Source organism: Ursus americanus, chromosome 14 (genome assembly GCF_024610735.1).
Source record: "Ursus americanus isolate L20-20 chromosome 14, mUrsAme1.1.p, whole genome shotgun sequence".
NCBI classification, from domain to species: Eukaryota; Metazoa; Chordata; class Mammalia; order Carnivora; family Ursidae; genus Ursus; species Ursus americanus.
In genome coordinates, this window is record NC_142140.1 from 32,855,037 (window position 1) to 32,874,356 (window position 19,320).

Consider the following 19,320-nt stretch of genomic DNA (forward strand, 5'->3'; position numbering starts at 1 on the left):
CACAGAACACACTGTCATCGCTCTGCAGCTGGTTGGTCTTGCCCTGGTTTTACAGATGTGGAAACTGAGGCTCGGGACCCTGGGAAATGGTGGAGAGATGTCTTTCTCTTCTGTCTCTCTGCCTCGGCCCCTCCAGGTTCTGGGTGCTGTTCTGGGAGCTGAGGCTCAAGTCCTCAGGAGGATGGATTGGTCTCCACCCCCACAGAACTCACTTTCTAGAATTCTGGGAAACAGACGGGGAATAAGTAAGTCTAAGAGCAGTGTGGAAGGGAGGGTCAGGGTGCCCTGGGACCAGAGCATTGTCAGGGTAGAGCGCCTTAAAGAAGTGATGCTGAGGGCTGAGGCTCTGAAGGAGGGGAGGCCTCACACAGAGGTTTTGATGGGGAGGGGAGAGGGTGAGCTGTGGCCAGTGGGGCTGGACCAGGGGGAGGCTGGCAGCAGCTGGCATCTTTAAACAAATGAAAATTCATTCTGCGGGCATTGGGGAGCCTTTGCCATTTGAAGCAGGGCCAATCCCAGATCTGTCCATCTCCAAACAGCAGGCCTGGTCCACACCCCGCACTTCCTGCCTTGCTGTGGGAGCCTTAGAGTTGTGCGGGGACACCCCCAGTTTGTGCGTATGTGTTGCTTTTACATCTAATCCACTCTGCTGGTGACTCAAGCATCCCTCACAGACTCCAGCGCCCGAATACAATCTGTTACTAAGTTGCGTCTGGCGGAGCCTGGGGGCATTTGTAACTGCACGGCACTTCATGACTGAGGCTCCTTGGGAAACCAGAAATAACTTTCCCTCTCCTGTTCCACTTGCCAGCCCATATCACCACCTGGGGTTATCTCGGTCCTTCACGTGGTTATTTGTTAAGGGTCTGCACTCCTCCACTACTTGCTCTCTCACCAGTATCTGGTACCTAGAACACTCAGGTAAGGTCTGTGAAATGCACGAGGAGGGGGAGACCAGGAAAGAGGAAAGCCAAAGAAGGTGGTTCTCAGCTCCGGATCCTCCCCTGTGCACACTCTTTCTCTCAGAATCAGTTTCCTTGTCTGCCTTTACAAAGTAGCTGGCCCTGAGCTCTTGCTGCCCGTCCTGTGCGTCTGGGGAATGCCCCTGGAGACGAGTCAAGGTGGCAGACCTGGCCCGGGGCTCCCAGGAGTGGTGACTCCGTTGCATTGTCAGAGCATGATGCCCTGCTATGAGGCACATGCTGTCCTGGCTGCCCCACAGCCAAGGACCATACCAGAGTCATGGTGCTTTTCTAGGCTCATGTGTATTTGAATTTAAATTCAGGTATTTGTATTAGAAGATTTCCTTATGTTTCTTTGTTTTTCTTTGGAAGCATTCATAGGCCAGTGCTGAAAAAATTACCATCCTTTGCTCCAAAAGAAATAAATTTCCCATTGCATTTTGGATTTCCACAATCGGGAGGGTGAACTAATGTTGTTTTTGCTGATAGCAGGTGAAGCGGGGGTAACCGGTCACTACGGGGGCCATCGAGGAGTCTTGAAGGATCGGTTTCCATGTGGAAGGTCAGACTCACCTCCTGTGTTTTCTTTTCTTTCCCTCTTAATTCCACTCTAAGAGCCAAACTAATTCAAAATATTATCCTTTCCTCCATGGCCCCTTGGTGTTTCGAAATCTGTCAGAGTCTAGGGGAAGAATATTCACTTGGTTATAGTTCAATGTTGGCAGTTAAAAATGAACTTCATAAAACAGGAATGGAAAATACACAAGGGCTTTTTTAAAAAGTTCTGGGGGGGCCTGGGTGGCTCAGTTGGTTGAGTCCGACTCTTGCTTTCTGTTCAGGTCGTGTCCGACTTGCTTTGTGTTCAGGTCATGATCTTGGGGTCGTGGGATGGAACCCTGTGTCAGGCTCCAAGCTTAAATCTTAAAAAAATAAAGTTAAAAAGTAATACCACTATTGATATTATAATGCTTTTGTTATCTTTTTTTTTTTAACATGTGAGTTTATTCATTATGTAACTCTATACTGTATTTTTAAATTTACTATTTTAATATAATCATTTGCCTATGACACTGGCACATTAGAAATCACAGCTAAGGGGCTCATCTCCCTCCCCACCCTGTCATGTACCCAACCACCTACCTATCATGTGTCTGTGTGCTCACTGACCGGCTGTCCCTTGGACAGCCCTCGGATTGGGGGCCTCCTCTGTGAGGAACAGCGTTAGGTTCTAGGAAAACAGTGATCAATGAGGCAGGCAGGATCCCTGCCCTGAGGGAGTATTGTTGTGTAGTGGAACTGGAGCATGAAGAACCCAGAGGAAGATAGCGGATAATGGGTTCCATGGACGATACACGTGGGCTCGCAGGCCGCTGACGTGGTGCTGGCCCAGTCTCTGTGGCTGTCCTGCACCGATGAAGCCTCTCCACATTGAGGAGCTGGTTTAACACTGGATTTGGAGTTTCTCCATGGAAAAGGCATCCAGCTGATGCCCAGGACTGGGGGACCCCTCTGTATGGGGTTCACAAAGGGCTTTATGTTCACATGTGTACCGGTCAGGTGTTGGACTGGGACAGTCAGTCTGAGAAGGAGACGTTGAACCCGACCTGGCTTGCCGAGCTGCAGAAGGGCAGTGCTGCAAATGGAGCCTTCTCGGATGCTGGACATTAGGGGCTTATTTATGTGTGGCATCCCAGGCCGCTATTGGAGGCAGAGGGAGGTTTTCAGAGGGGGTTCCTGGAAAGCTTTATGACCACAGCAAAGTCTGAAAGGATGTCTGCCCAGGCCAGAGGTAACCAACTCTGCATGTGACAGGGACCAGGCAAGCACCTAAAACCAGTGGCTCGGGCAGTGCAAGGGTTAGAGGAGGGAGAGGGAGAGACCCCAAGACCCTACACCCACATGAAAGGGGCATCTGTCACTCAGCCCCAGCTGACCATTGTCATATGTGGGGACATGGGCCCTGTGTGACATTCAGCTGAAGCTGGATACCTGATTTTCAAATGAAATCCTCCAGTTTTTTCAATGTTGGAAGCAACCTCAAAAAAAAGGGGGGGTCACCTTGTGGGTCATAAAAATATATCAGCAGTCTGCCTGTTTATGACTTGCACCCAAAATTTAACTTCGAGGTTAAATTATGACTTTTGTTTACTTGTTCCATTTTTATTTTGTGTGTTTTTATAATGAGCATACAATATTTTTATAAGCAATAAAAAAGAAGGAAACATCTTTATAACCCAAAGGGCTACTTACCTTTTAATTCTTGTTCATGCTATCTGGACAGGTGGGGATGATCGGGTTGTCTGGATTATGGGGATGGCTGTTGGAGCTTCGGTTTAGGGAACAGGAAAGAAGACCCATATCCAGGCTGCTGACTGAGGCAACAGGTGGGAGCCTGGGTGCCTGTTATGTGCTGGGCACCATCCTCTGTGTTACTCTGTGTCCTCACTCATTCATTCAGCAGGTATATGCTGAGCACCTATAGGTGTTGAGCACCGTTCTGCCCCCAGGATACAGCAGAGAACAAAGCAGACAAAAATCCCCACCCTGTGGGATTCTAGTGGGGGAAACCAACAAGAAATGAAAAGTAATAGGGTAGGTCTGATGGTGATAAACACTGTAGGAAACAGGCAGGGGTGGGGGAGAGCAAGGCTGGGGAGGGGGGCAGTTTCCAATAGGGTGGTCTGGGAGAGTCCTACGGAGAAGAGACCTGAAGGAAGGATTTCACTCCATTACACGTGTATTGCTTGTAGGTACTGTGTTAGGCACTGTGGAGGGTCTCCTGGGAACATTCCCATTTTGTGATATACTTCCTTTTACAAATTTAGAAACAAAAACTTAGTTTTTCGGTTGCATGTGACAGAAATACACTGCACGCTTGCTCAAATCTAAAAAATAAAAGGACTCAATTGTCAGATCCAGTGATAGTTCTGCCTTCAGGCATGGCTAGATCCAGATGGCTAATCTCTGTCTCCAGGAATCTATCTCTCTCCATCTCCCACTCTCTTTTCTCCAAATTAGCTTTCTTCTCAGATAGGCTCTCTGACCAAGATGTCTGCACAGTTCCAAGTTCCCAGCCCATCAGCTCATATATTGCACTAGAGGACCGCATCTCTTTTCTTTAGCTCCAGCGAAAGTCTCAGGTTTTCCCTCTCATTCTTCCAGGCCAGGTCACATGCCCATCTTGGGAGCCTAAGGTCGGCCCTTCCTGAGTCTCAGGATTTAAGACCAGGGGAGGGGGTTCCTCAACAGAAGATCAGGGTGCCACTGGCAGAAGAAGGGGGACGAAATACTGGGCAGTAAGAAACAGTAGACGTCCACCTGGCAACACTTGCCAGGGCTGAAAAGAGCCTGCAAATGGGGATACCTTCCAAATCCCCAGTCTGTCACCAACAGACCATGTGACCTTGAGCCAACTCTTAGTTTTCCAGTGTCTAAATGAGGGTGTTAGACTGGCTGGGTTCTCTGAGGATCCTTCCAGCTCTTAATCTATTTGAGTTTTAGGCACATTAGTGGAAAACAGACACTATTTCATTAAATTATTGGGTTTGAAACAATACAGCCTTATGGATCCTGGTGAAACACATGGGTGTTCCCCCCCCCCCCAACAACTAGCTCTTTTGATGAATTGCTGAGGAAGCTGTGGGGGGACATAAGACTTGCCGCTGCTCAAGCCATGTCCTCTCCTGGTGGCACCCACCTACAGCTTTGGCCACAAGCATGCAAGGAAGCTTCGTAAACTTTTTAGTCTGGTGGTGGGGAATGAACTCATTACCACGCATTCCATGCTCCAAAGGCCAGAATGGCAGATTGTGGAAGATATGGAAGATTTACCCTGGCTTCACCTCCCAGCCTGAACTTGTGAGCAGGCCATAGTTTAAACAACACATGACTATCAACAGCTGTGGGGAAAAGCCAGCTGTGTGAATGTCAGCATGAGTTTCCAAGACACCAATTAGATGTCTCAGTCCACAATTCTGTTTTAATGGTTATGTCTCATCTCTCCAGTTAGACAAATACCAGTGTATTTCCCTAGGAAGATAGGGAGGGATGACAGGGATTGCTCCTTGGTGACTGTGCTGGGGTGACTTACTGTTTCTGTTCATGAGATGTCTATGGGGCCAATGTCTGTGCTACATGGTGGGGGACTTGGCTATGAGCAATGCAGTGCAGAGGGTGGGGGCAAGACCCCTGGGACCCAACTGATTTGCTTCAAAGCCCGGCAGCATTGTTGCTTCCTGGCTGTGTGACCTGGGGCGAGTTACTTGAGCTCTCTGAGCCTCAGTTTCCCCATCTGTAAAGCTGAACAATAATAGCACCAACTTTAGAGTGTTGTCATAATTAAATAGGAGAACACGTGTCAGGTTCTGGTCAGCCAGAATAATGACTAATGGTGGTGGTGGAGGTGGTCATTCCAGTGCCACCGCGGACGAACAGGAGAGCGGTGCCATATTTATAATGGCTGATGTGACAGGCCCAGACACTTCTGTGACAGACACTGTTCCAAACTCTTCTAAGTGCATTAGCTCAGCTAGATACATGATCATTCATGTGATTGCAGGTGGGTACTGTTATCATTGTCGTTTTGCTGAGGAGGGAACTGAAGCACAGAGAGTTAAGTAACTTGCCCAAAGTCACACAGCCAGTGAGTGGTGGGTGAAGGATTTGAACCCAGGAAGGTGGCTCTAGCGTCCTTGTTCTAACCACTACACTTTACCGTCTCACTAAAATAATGAGAGCGACACAGAGCTTCCTTTGGGTCAGGAAATGCTCCAAGCACTCTCTGTAGATTGGCTCCTTTAACCCTCACAACCAGCCCTCTGAAGTGGTTGCTATTATTCTCCGCATTTTATGGATGAGGAAGTGGCTGTGCCCATCGAGAGGTAAGTGCACGGATGGAGTTCACATCCTGATTAGCTGGGTGATTTAAGACAGGGACGCGGATCTTGCTGAGCCTTGGGACTGCCGTGGGGTGACCGGGAACCGATGACAAGCACTGCGTGCAGACCTGGCCTGGAGCAGAGCTCCTCTGGAGGGTGGCTGTTGAACTGTTCGTGAGGGGACCTGGCTTCTGGACCCCGGCTCTGTTCCTTGTCTTGAGCTGCTCCTGGTAGCTGGAATGGGGCCGAAAGCTCTTTGGGAGGTGTGGCTTCTTAGGGGAAGAGGTGTTTGAAGAGATGTCCCTACCTCCAGCTAGGTCCTCTCTGGCCCCAGGGCACAGCTTGGCTCCCCTAGGGATCCTGCGTCTGGACATGAAGGGGACAGCTCTGCCTCCCCTGGAAGGCAAAGAGGCTATGAACCTGTCCCAGCCACTGGGGGACAAACCTCTCCTAGGTCTGGGTCTTGGTTTGCTTAGCTGCAAAATGGAGTGAGTGTGGGATGGAAGCATCCAATTAAAAGCACCAAATCCAGAAAATCCCGTAGTTTCACGATGTAGAATAACAAGTCTTCTTGCCTGTGTTTTGCATAATGAGCATGTAGAACTTTGCATAATGAGCATGTAGAACTTTTCCGATGGCTAGCTGGTCCCTATTGTTGGCTGTTTGAGCTGAGCCTAGTTCCTCCCTCTGGAACAACACTGAAAGCTGTAACCTCGTCACTAAGCCCGTGTTTGTGGTTTATTTTGTCAGATTAATTATAGTAAAGGTGAAGTTCTGGGTCATTTTAATGTTCTTGGAAAATGCTGCCAAATTACCCTGTGGAAACGTTGTATCAGATTATACATTCACAATTGTGAGGCAAAATGTCTGTTTCTCCACATTGTTGCCCACAATGGAGTATTATCCTATAAAAATCACCAATTTAAAAGGCAAACGTACTCTTATTTAAATTTCCATTTTGCTAGTTACTAAGAAGGGTGAACACTTTTCATGTGTTTATTTATTTGGGTTTCTTCTTTTGTGAACTACCTGTGTTATTGCAAAGGATTTCAGCTTTTTTTTTTTTAAGCTGTTGCTTTTTGATTACTGAATTAACGTATGCATATCATAGAAGTTCAGACAGGGTATGAATGTGTGACATAGCAAGTGTGGGTTCCTTGGGTCAGTCCCAACTCTGAGAAATCAACACTGCCAACAGTGTGGACATTATTTTTTCAGAATTTTCTAAAAAATTTTGAATGCCATCATTTGGCCTTACAGATTTCTGAAGGTTCATACAAGGCTTCAGTATCTTTAAAAAAAAAAATTTTTTTTAAGATTTTTATTTATTTATTCGACAGAGATAGAGACAGCCAGCGAGAGAGGGAACACAAGCAGGGGGAGTGGGAGAGGAAGAAGCAGGCTCACAGCAGAAGAGCCTGATGTGGGGCTCGATCCCACAACGCCGGGATCATGCCCTGAGCCGAAGGCAGACGCTTAACCGCTGTGCCACCCAGGCGCCCCAAGGCTTCAATATCTTAAAAGGTATTTTGCTCCTTGGCATTTTTTTAAAGATCTTATTTATTTATTTTATTTATTTATTTATTTATTTATTTATTTATTTATTTGAGAGAGAGAACACAGAGGAGAGTGAGAGACTACCCACTGAGCAAGGAGCCCCGATATGGGGCTCGATCTCAGGAACCTGAGATCATGACCTGAGCCAAAGTCAGATGCTCACCCGACTGAGCCACCCAGGTGCCCCTATTTATTTATTTTTTGAGAGAGAGAGAGCCTGCAAGTGCATGTGTGCAAGCCAGGGGAGAGGCAGAGGAAGTGGGAGAGGAGAATCCCAAACAGTCGCCCCCCTGAGTGCAGAGCCCAACACAGGGCAGATCCCATGACCCCAGGATCACGACCGAAGCTGAAATCAGGAGTCAGACACTTAACCGACTGAGCCACCCAGGCGCTCCAGCTCCTTGGCATTTTTGTTGAATAAACTTAGTAGGCTTATTTTGATAAATCAATCTCTTTGGAGAAGCCGTGTTGCCCAGAGGGAAGAGTGCTGAATTTGGGGTTCCCACTGACCACTCTCATGTCTCCCTGGCTTAGCGGGGTGTGTGTGGACTATGCTGTCTGCTGGCTTTGTTCAGCCCTTGAGTCGGTGCCTCCGCGCTGTGGACAGAAGCACTTTTTGTTTTGAGTGTCAGGCTAGTGTATATAAAGGCAGCAGCGAGAGCATGAGGGGTCTGGTCTCCTGCTGGCACCAGCACCATTGAATTAACGACAATAGTTAATAATTGCCAGCATTTATTGTCTGTCCTTTACACGCTTGGCTCTACTTACATCTCACAACAGTTCTAGAAAGTGTAAAATCTAACATTATCCTTGTTTTTCATATTCTAAAACATGGGTTCCTAGAGGCCAAACCATTTGCTTTGCATCCCCAGGTAGCACGTGCCAGAGTCAGGACTTAGACAGCCCTGGCAGGTGTAGAGGCCCCTCGTGAGGTTAACTGCCCACTCCTCAGTTCTACACAGCCTCTCCATGAACCTCATCTCCCTCTCAGCCTTTATACATATTAGTCTGGTCCAAATGCAAGCAGGGGCTTGGGGAACCCCCAGCTGGTTCTCAGTCTTGTAGGTACTTGAGCAAGTTGGGAGCAGGTAAAAACGCCAGTTTCTATGGGGCTGCATCCCTGCATCAGGGCTCCGGGGAACTCAGGGAGAGCATCTTTGCCTGATCGACAATGGGCGGTTGCCATGGTGGCAGCTATGGCAACGCTGATGCAAGTACTGCCAGTTCCCTCTGGAGCCCAGCTGGTGAGCTGCCCTAGAGGATGGCTGGGGGTCGCTCTGTCCCACGCATCGGGACCATGGTTGATAGAAATATTTGATAAGTAGCACATATCTGATCAACGCGGTTAATTTTTTCCTTCTGCAGTTGGGTGGCTTTTGTGGATTAGGTGGCCAGAAAATCTTTTGGACAGTTCGGCAGGACTCAAGGGCCGAGAGCAGGCATCCAGGAATCGGGCTGTCTGGCTCTGACTTTTAGTAGCCGTGGAGCATTTCCAAGTCTAACCTCTCAGTGCTACAGCGTTCTTTTGTGATGGCCCTTAGTTTCTGGGCACCCATGAAAATTAAACGAACTAATCCACATAATAAGCACAGCACTAATAGCATTATTATTATTATTATTATTATTACTACTACTACTACTAATTATTGAAATAATGATATTACCCTGTCTTACTCAGAATATCTCTTACTCTGAGGAATTGTCTTGGTCAGAATTACTCTCTCACACCCAGGATTTTGGGGGGTGCCTTGCTGTTTGTCATAGTGATGAAATAATCTCAGTTTGAATGGTGCCCTTGGCATTACCTTTTCCTTTTTCTCCGTACATGCTGACGTGGTCCCACCCCCACCACCATATTTCATGGACAGTTTGGGAATAAACATGTTTTTACGTGTGGCCCCAGTCACTGCCAAAAACAGCATTTATGGGGCTTCTAATTACCTTGGAAACTGTGGTAGGTCCTGTATCAGAAAGTCAATAAACTGCTTTAAGCGATGCTGGCTAATTTAAGAATTTTTGGTGTTTTTAACTGAGTTAGAATCAACAGAACATTTGTTAGAGGTGCCCGTTTCTGAATCCTAATTTTTAGGATTGCGATTTTCATTTTGGAGGTGTTAGGCCACCTACGTACTGATTTATTTATTAGCTGCTAATATATCATTTTATTTATTTATTTGAGAGAGAGAGAGCATAAGTGGGAGGGAGGGACAAGGGGAGAGGGACAAGCAGACTCCCTGCCGAGCACGGAGCCTGACGCAGGGCTCAATCCCAGGACCCTGAGACCACGACCTGAGCTGAAGTCAGATGCTCAACCGACTGAACCACCCCTGATCAATATATTATTGAATAAAGTGTGAAGACTTTCCTCTGACCCACCCTGGGTAAAAAAACCTTCGTAGAATGCCTGTTAGATAGAAACTAGGAAAGTATGGTGTCTGTGAATATAATTTTTGGGCTAAAGCTTTCCAGGATTTGAAAAACATGAATTTATCTTCTTCCTTTTTGTTTCTGATTTGTATACAGTCTGATAGAACAATTCCAAAGACTTCTCTTACTTTTCTTTTTTTTTTTTTAAGATTTTATTTATTTATTTGATAGAGAGAGAGAGAGAGAGTACAAGCAAGGGGAACAGCAGGCAGAGGGAGAAGCAGGCTCCTCGCTGAGCAAGGAGCCCAATGCAGGACTTGATCCCAGGACCCTGGGATCATGACCTGAGCCGAGGCAGACGCCTGACTGAGCCACCCAGGTGCCCCTCTTACTTTTCTTTTTAAGACAAAAATCGGAAAGAGAGTTCAGGGTGATTTTTAAAAAACACCTTCTAAGAGGTGCTTATTTGATTCAGATACCTTTGAAACATTAAGAAAACTCAGCCATTAAAATTTTTAAACTAAAATTATACTTTTATCAAAGTAACATGCACACAGTAAAAATATACCAATGCATCTGCATGGATTTTTATTTGCTGATGTAGAAAAATCAACGCATAATACTAATCTCTGATCATCACTATTATTATTGTTATTTTTAAAGTCCAATTGAAAAACATAAATAAAAAATTAAAGTCCAGTTGCACTTTGTGTAAAGAGGAGCCGACCAGTAACATTGGCTCTGGGCCTAGCGCATAGTAAGCATTTCAGTTTCCATCTTTTCTCTGTTGTCACTGCTTCTGCAGTGGTTTTAACATCTGTTTCTCCGTTTTCTGGAGCCAGACCACCTGGGTTTCATTGCTGGCTCTGCCACCTACTGGCTGTGTGATTTTGGACAAGTCATCTAACCTCTCTGAGCCTCAGTGTCCTTATCTGTAAAGTGGGAATAATAAAAGTATTAACTTATAAAATTGTTTTGAGAGTTAAATGAGTTAATATATATTAAGCACTTAGTGTCTGGCACATGATAAGCATTTTTTTTAAAGTAAACCCTTAAAACCATGACCTCCACAACAGAGAGATTGAGGATTCTCTTGGTCCATAAGTAAAAGGTCATTGGTGCTGGTAAGTTGCAATGACCATGACCCGATCCCACATCTGTGGAGTTGAGGGGCCAGAGGCTGTCATCAGTGGAGAGCTTCAGTTTTTCATTTCAGATAAAGGGGGAGTGCCTCTCAGTGTTGGCTCAGGGAAGGTTGGGTACGTACAAGGAGTCCTGGTTAGAAAAACACACACTCGGGAAAGAACAGGCTCTCCCCAGGCAAAACTTCAGAAAAACAACAATCTGCTGCTCCTTGATTAAAGGGTAGAAAACTAATTATCCTTTCCGGAGGGACGCGAGGCCTCTCTCTGCCGGCCTGTGACCCGGAGATGCAGGATGTGGATTTCCTTAGGATGTACAGAAGCCTTTCCCATTGAAAATGTGCCATAATTCAGATGGGTGCAGGTGGGGAGAGGGAGAATGAGCCCCTTGCTTTTAACGGTGACCCTTAAACATCTAGAAACATCCCTGCAGGTCAGCACTTTGAGAATATGAAACACCGATTTTCCTAAATTGGGTTTCCAAAAGACTGTGACAAAACATCCTTTTAAAAATATTCTCTAATTTCTGCTCATTAGACCAGCTTATAATTAGCTTGAACATTGAGATTTGGTGTTGCCAGTGAGAAGCCGTTCAATCCACCGATGATATAGATCTGAATGCCAATGAGGGGAGTAGCTGGAAAACACATTATGTCCGTCCTGAATAAATGCCAAGTAGTGTGAATTCTGGTTTCTTTAGTCATGGAAGGGAGTGAAACGTTCCATCTTGGGGTGATTTGTGTATGAGTTTCCTCGCTGTCTTCCATACCATCCTCTTAGGGATGCAAAGTTCCCGTTGACCTGTACTGTTTGACTGGAGATGTCAAGAATGTTCAAAAAAGTCTTGCAAATATTTATTGAGGATCTATCATGTGCCAGGTGTCCAGAGGGTGGGAATAAAACATCAAAAAGACCGATGGAGGGGGCGCTTGGGTGGCTAAGTCAGTTAAGCATCCGACTCTTAATTTCAACTCAGGTCATGATCTCAGGGTCATGAGATCGAGCCCCGCTTTGGGCTCTGTGCTCAGCGGGGAGTCCGCTTGAGATTCTCTCTTTCCCTCTCCTTCTCTCCCCCACCTCCGTGCTCACTTGCTCTCTCTCAAATAAATAAATAAATAAATAAATAAATAAATGTTTAAAAAAAAAAGCCAGATGAAGTGCTCACCCTTAGGGAGCTCACATTTTAATGACTTTAGTGGACTGGCCAGTGCCTAAGATCTTTGTGAACTTAGATTTTCTACAGATGTTGTTTCTGGGTAATCTTGAAACAGGCCCGTCTCAGCTCTGTCCCCAGCTCCATTCACTTTATCTTGTCAATTCATCAGGGACCCCTGCTTTGCTGAATTCATTGGGCATTTCTCCATCCCCTACCTAATGATATAGTTGAGCACTCCCTCCCTGAAACACTTTCTTACCTGGCTTCTGGAATGCTCCTCTCCCTTGGTTCTCCCCTCACCAAAGTGGGGCTCCTCCTCAGTCTAAAGGCTGATGCCTCTTGCAAATACTCTTGTATCCAGCTGCTCACTCTAATCTCCATTTGAGATGGATAGGAATACAGATGATCTGTCTGCTCTTGATTTTTGTCCCCCAGTCTGCTCCTCCCCATAGGTCTTCTCCATCTGCCAGTTGCTCAGGCTAAAATTATTAGAGCGTCTTTTACTTCTTTCTAATTTCACTAATTTCTAATTTTACTTCTTTCTAAATTCCCTCCATATCCAACCCACCGGCCAATCCTATTACCTTATCTTCAGATATGTGCATAATTGCACTACTGCTCACCACCACCACCATCTTGGTCCACATCCCTGCTGCCCCTCACCTGGGCTACTGCAGGACCTCCCTCACCACCTCCCTGCTCCTTGTCTTGCCCCTACAGTGTTCTCTCTACACAGCATTGAGAACAGTCCTTTTAAAACATAGGTCATGTTTCCTCTCTGCTCACAATCTTCCTGTGGCTTCCCATCTCATTCAGATTAAAATCCAAAACCTTGCTGGAGTCTGTAAGACCCTTACCATGTGGTTTCTGCTCCCCAAACTTCCCGAAGCCTCAGTTTCCAGCTTGAAAATGGGCGTGGTGAGACAGACTGCATAGGGTTGCTATGAGGAGTGAGTCAATAATCCCTGCACGGTGCTTTGTGTACTACCTGGCTCACACTGAGAGCTTAATAAATGTTAGCTCTAAATATTTGCTGAGGGTCTACTATGTGCCAGGCATCATTGAGGGAATACGGGATGCTGCAGATAAAACATAGTTCCGTTCTCTCAGAGCTTACGTGAGGAGGTGATCAATTCTATGGAGAAAAACAAAGCAGAGTAGGGAAATAGACAGATAGTAGGAGTAGCTGCTCTTTGTAGCATCTGGACTCACTGGTTTGCGATTTGCATTTGGTTTCAAGTTGGAAACTGAGGTTCGGGGAAGTTCTGTAAGTTGCCAAGATCACTTGGTAGACTTGGGCGTGAACCAGGGTCTTGGAGACTGCAGAGTCCATGCTCTGACCACCTTGTGTGGCTGCTGTCTCTCTTCGGTGGGTTTACTTTGTTCTAGAAAGGTTTACGGTGGCTGTCCAACACATATAAATGTAAATGAGCAGCCTGTGGCCCACCCTGGACTTGAAATATGCAAATAGGCAGGGGCATTGGTGTGTTTGTCGTGATGGGATGGTGTCTCTGAGTGTTCTGGTTTTCATTTCCTGAGGGCAGTTATGGCATGTTGTAGATACTTTCTCCTGGGTAAGGAGACAGCATGGGAACTACAGTGGGATTAATAAGGTGAAAGTTATATGTAATCCAGAATGCATTTAAATGCCTTTGGGAAGGTGTCATGCTAGAGTCTGACCTGCCCTTGTGACCAGGGTCCCTTCCCTCTGGTGCTGTTCATTTGAACAATTCCTAGCTGAGGAACTATCTTGAATTTGAGGAACTTTTGTTCAGAAAGTGCCTATCTAGGGGTGCCTGGGTGGCTCAGTCGTTAAGTGTCTGCCTTCAGCCCAGGGCATGATCCCAGTGTTCTGGGATCGAGCCCCACATCAGGCTCCTCTGCTGGGAGCCTGCTTCGTCCTCTCCCACTCCCCCTGCTTGTGTTCCCTCTCTCGCTGGCTGTCTCTACCTCTGTCAAATAAATAAAGAAAATCTGTTAAAAAAAAAAAAGTGCCTATCTAGTACCCAGCGAAGCCTGAGAGAGGGCTGGAAAAGAGGGAAAACTGAGATCCATGGCCCATGTCAGGCTTGCCTCAGGGTCCATGCACGGCCAGAGCTCAGAGGGCCCAAGGGATGGCCTCCACTGTAGAACTTGTTCTCCCTCTCTCAAGGGCGTGTGGTCGTATTCATGTTCTGTCAGTGTGTGTACAAGGGAATCCTGTTACTACCTCCATTTTACAGATGGGGAAAGTAGGGAACAGAGTAGGTAAGTCACTTGTCCTGTGTCACAGAACTAGTGAATGGCAGAGCTGGCTCCAAGCATCTGTACTCCTTTTTTTTTTTTTTTTTTTTTTTAAGTAGTCTCCATGTCTAGCGTGGAGCCCAGTGCAGGGCTTGAACTCACAACCCTGAGATCAAGACCTGAGCTGAGATCAAGAGTCGGACGCTTAATCGACTGAGCCACCCAGGCACCCAAGCATCTGCACTTTTAACCACTGCACCAACCGCTGCTTCGTGGCACCACGTAGGAAACGTTAACATTTACCACTGAGAGTTCTTTTTTTTTTTTTAAGATATTATTTTTATTTATTTGACAAAGGTAGAGACAGCCAGCGAGAGAGGGAACGCAAGCAGGGGGAGTGGAAGAGGAAGAAGCAGGCTCCCAGCAGAGGAGCCTGATGTGGGGCTCCATCCCACAACGCCGGGATCACGCCCTGAGCCGAAGGCAGATGCTTAACCGCTGTGCCACCCAGGCGCCCCACCATTGAGAGTTCTTTTTCTGGAAGACTGCATTCATGAGAGTTGTTCTGAAGATAAAAGCTTTGCAGGGAGCTCCAGGGTGAAAGAGAAGTGCGGCAGAATGCCTCCTGAGGTGGGAGCGGAGGATGCAATAGGTGTTGCCGCAGAATCTCTGAGCACAGGGAGCCAGGGCCGGGAGTGAGAATGGCAGGAAGCGGAGAAAGCCAGAGTGTGGGAATTTTTATCATTGTTGAAGGATTCACATAAATATGTGTCTCCGAAACAGGGCATTGTAGGGCGGGTTTCTCACCAGTGCCGATAAAACTTCACATCTGTGCCGTTTTTGTCAGATCCCAGGCTGCACAATGTGCTTAAGCTCCTGGCTTTTATTTATACAAGTCCTGCTTCTGGTATAGTTAACAGTATTTTATTTTGCATTATTATTTCATGAGGATTTTTTCCCATTAGGTATATATCTTTTATTTTGCCTGAAAATTATCTTTATTCTCATTGTTTTTAAAATTTTTAAAAAAATTTTAAAGCAATGAACCATAGGGTTTTTTCCCCTTTTAAAAAAGTTTTTATTTAAATTCCAGTTAGTTAACATACAGTGTAATACTTTTTTTTTTTTTAATAATGATTTTTTATTATATTATGTTAGTCACCATACAGTACATCCCCGGTTTTCGATGTAAGGCTCGATGATTCATTAGTTGTGTATAACACCCAGTGCACCATGCAATATGTGCCCTCCTTACTACCCATCACCGGTCTATCCCATTCCCCCACCCCCCTCCCCTCTGTAGCCCTCAGTTTGTTTCTCATAGTCCATAGTCTCTCATGTTTCATTCCCCCTTCTGATTACCCCCCCTTTCTTTATCCCTTTCTTCCCCTACTGATCATTCTAGTTCTTATGTTCCATAGATGAGAGAAATCATATGATAGTTGTCTTTCTCTGCTTGACTTATTTCACTAAGCATTATCTCCTCCAGTGCCGTCCATGTTGTAGCAAATGTTGAGAACTCATTCTTTCTGATTGCTGAGTAATATTCCATTGTATATATGGACCACAACTTCTTAATCCAGTCATCTGTTGCAGGGCATCTCGGCTCCTTCCACGATTTAGCTATTGTGGACATTGCTGCTATGAACATTGGGGTGCATATGGCCCTTCTCTTCACTACGTCTGTATCTTTGGGGTAAACACCCAGTAGTGCAATGGCTGGATCATAGGGTAGCTCAATTTTTAACTTTTTAAGGGACCTCCACACTGTTTTCCAGAGTGGCTGTACCAACTTGCATTCCCACCAACAATGTAGGAGGGATCCCCTTTCTCCACATCCTCTCCAACAATTGTTGTTTCTTGCCTTGTCTATTTTTGCCATTCTAACTGGCTTAAGGTGGTATCTCAGTGTGGTTTTGATTTGAATTTCCTTGATGGCTAATGATTTTGAACATTTTTTCATGTGTCTGTTAGCCATTTGAACATACAGTGTAATACTAATTTCAGGTGAACAATGTAGTGATTGAACACTTCCATACGTCACCTGGTGTGCATCAGGACAAGTGCCCTCCTTCATCCCCATCACCTCTTTCACCCCCCACCCCCACCTCCCCTCTGGTCACCAGCAGTTTGTTCTCTCTAGTTAAGAGTCTGTTTCTTGGTTTGCCTCTCTTCCCCCCACCCCACCTTTGCTCATTTGTTTTGTTTCTTAAGTTCTACATATGAGTGAAATTGTATGGTATTTGTCTGTCTCTGACTGACTTATTTCGCTTAGCATGATGCTCTCTAACTCCACCCACGTTGTTGGAAATGGCAAGATTTCATTTTTTTTTATGGCGGACTAATATTCCATTGTGTGTGTGCGCGTGTGTGTATGTATGTGTGTGTATATATATGCACACATTGTGTATATATGTGTGTATATATATACACACACATATATATATATATATATATTTGGGCTGTTCAAGTATATTCATCAGTCGATGGACACTTGGGCTGTTTCCGTAATTTGGCTATTGTAGATAATGCTGCTATAAACATCGGGGTGCGTGTATCCCTTTGAATTAGTATTTTTTATTCTTTGGGTAAAGAGACATGAAAAGATGCTCAACATCACTGATCATCAGGGAAATGCAAATCAAAACTACAATGAGATATCACTTTACTGCTGTCAGGATGGCTAAAATCAACAACACAAGAAACAACAGGTGTTGGTGAGGATGTGGAGAAAGGAGCACCCTCTTGCACTGTTGGTGGGAATGCAAACTGGTGCAGCCACTGTGGGAAAGAGTGTGGAGGTTTCTCAAAAAGCTAAAAATAGAACTACCCTGCAATCCAGCAATTGCACTACTAGGTATTTACCCAAAGAATACCCTCCCTATTAAAAAGTTGTGGTCAAACACACATCACATATTTACCATCTTACCATTTCAGGTGTACAATAATTAAGTACATACACAATGTTGTGTATCTGTCACCACTATCTAATTCCATGATGTTTTCATCACCACAAAGGAAATTGTGTACGCGTTAAACAGTCACTTCCCACGCGCTCTCTTTCCCCCAGCCCCTGGCCACTGCTAGTCTGCTTTTAGTCTCTATGAATTTGCCTCTTCTGGGTATTTCATTAAATGGAATCCTACACGATGTGGCCTTTTGTGTCTGGCTTCTTTCACCTTGCATAACGTTTTCCAGGTTCTCCATGTCATAGCATGTGCAGTACTTGGTCCTTTTGAATAACATCCCATTGCAGGCATTATAACACCTTTTGCTTATCCATTTTCATTTAGCAGTGGATGGAACTGAACACATACCTTTTTGGTGGTTACTAGAGTACCAGGTATTTTGCTACGTGCTTGCTCCTGAGTCTATAAAGAGCCCTTACATATCAGTAACAAAAAAAGAACATCCCTTTTATAAATGAGTAAATGACCTGAACAAACATTTTACAAAATGCGAACTACAAATACAATCATTTCATGGGTTTAAAAAAATAATTGCAATCTCTTCTTTTTCGTTCATTCTGGAATTAGTTTGATTAGAGTAGTTCTATATTATTTAGGACCAGATTATAGACATCCCATTGTTTGGGATAATTTCCATTTGGGAAAAATTTCATTTGTTGCTCTCTTCAAGTAAAGATGTGACCTGAAAATAACTTCCAGAGACAATTTTCCAGAGACTACATCCCTAAAGCCTTTGAGAAATACTTTTTTCTTCCAAATTTTTCTTTTCTTTTTTTTTTTTAAGGATTTTATTTATTTATTTGACAGAGACAGAGACAGCCAGAGAGAGAGGGAACACAAGCAGGGGGAGTGGGAGAGGAAGAAGTAGGCTCCCAGCGGAGCAGGGAACGTGATGTGGGGCTCGATCCCAGGACTCTGGGATCGTGTCCTGAGCCGAAGGCAGACACTTAACTGAGCCACCCAGGTGCCCCATGTGTTGTTTTTCTATAACTGGGCTGTCCGGTATCTTAGACACATGCTACGTACTGCTGCTGAGCACTTGAAACATGGCTAGTGCCAATTAAGATTGATGTAAGAGCAAAATACTCATTGGATTTTTAAGAATTAATTAATTTAACAGAGAGAGAGAGAGAGCATGAGCGGGAGGGGGAAGGGGCAGAGGGACAGGGAGAGAGAGAATCTTCAGCAGGCTCCTTGCTCAGCCCAGAGCCAGATGCGGGGCTCGATCTCATGACCCCAAGATCATGACCTAAGCTGAAATCAAGAGTCCGACACTTAACCAAATGAGCTACCCAGGCGCCCCAGCAAAAGACTCATTGGATTTTGAAGATGTGAAAAAATGTAAAATATCTCTAATATCTTTTTTCTATTACATATTGAACTGATAATAGTATCTGGATATATTGAGTTAAATAAACTATATGACTAAAACTAAACTTACCTGTTTCTGTTTACCGTTTTAATGCGACTAATAAAAAGTTTAAAATTACGTATGCAGCTCGCATGATGTTGCTACTGGACAGTGCTGTTCTAGAAAACAACTGCGGAGGGATAGAAAATGGAGAAAAGAAGTCTGCATGGACACTTGCGACTTCTGTGCCTTCAGAAAGTGCCCCGTGAGCGAGGCTGCAGTGGGTCTGGACGCCTGCAGCAGCCTCCCAGCTGGTCTCTGCCTTCATTCTGGACCCCTCAGCCATCTTCACTTCCCCCTAGCCAGTGGGATCAAAATCGCATGTCATTCCCCACTCTGTAGCTTCCATGGAGCCCCCTCAGCCCACGGCCAAGCCCCCAACCCAAGCCTTTAAGGTTCTGCCCTGTCCAGCTCCGGCCGCCTCTTCAGCCTCATCTCATGCCTGTCTGCCTCCTTCCCGGTCTGTCGAGGCCCTTCAGTAAACATGACCATGATTTTCATTGCACAATACATTTCCATCATAAAGATTGAAAAATACATAATGTAAAAGATGATGTCCACATCTGTGCTTCCCACCCCCCACCCTGGCTGCACACATCATCCATCACTGTCAACAGCTGGGCACATGCCCTTCCAGGGCCCTCACTCAGCGTACA

At 45.5% G+C, this 19,320-nt stretch overlaps 1 protein-coding gene across 6 annotated transcripts in view; it reads left to right on the forward strand.

Annotated features, from left to right (window-relative positions):
- The window catches only part of ARHGEF3 (Rho guanine nucleotide exchange factor 3), a 295,453-nt gene that overhangs the window by 69,792 nt on the left and 206,341 nt on the right, over window positions 1-19,320 (forward strand). Inside the window, exon 3 of one of the 6 annotated variants that reach the window (XM_087866943.1) lies at window positions 1,452-1,524. The exons of the other annotated variants lie outside the window; for them this stretch is intronic. The gene's annotated coding sequence lies outside the window, so the exon portion shown is untranslated. The remainder of the gene's footprint in view (window positions 1-1,451; window positions 1,525-19,320) is intronic. 6 annotated transcript variants of the gene reach the window in all.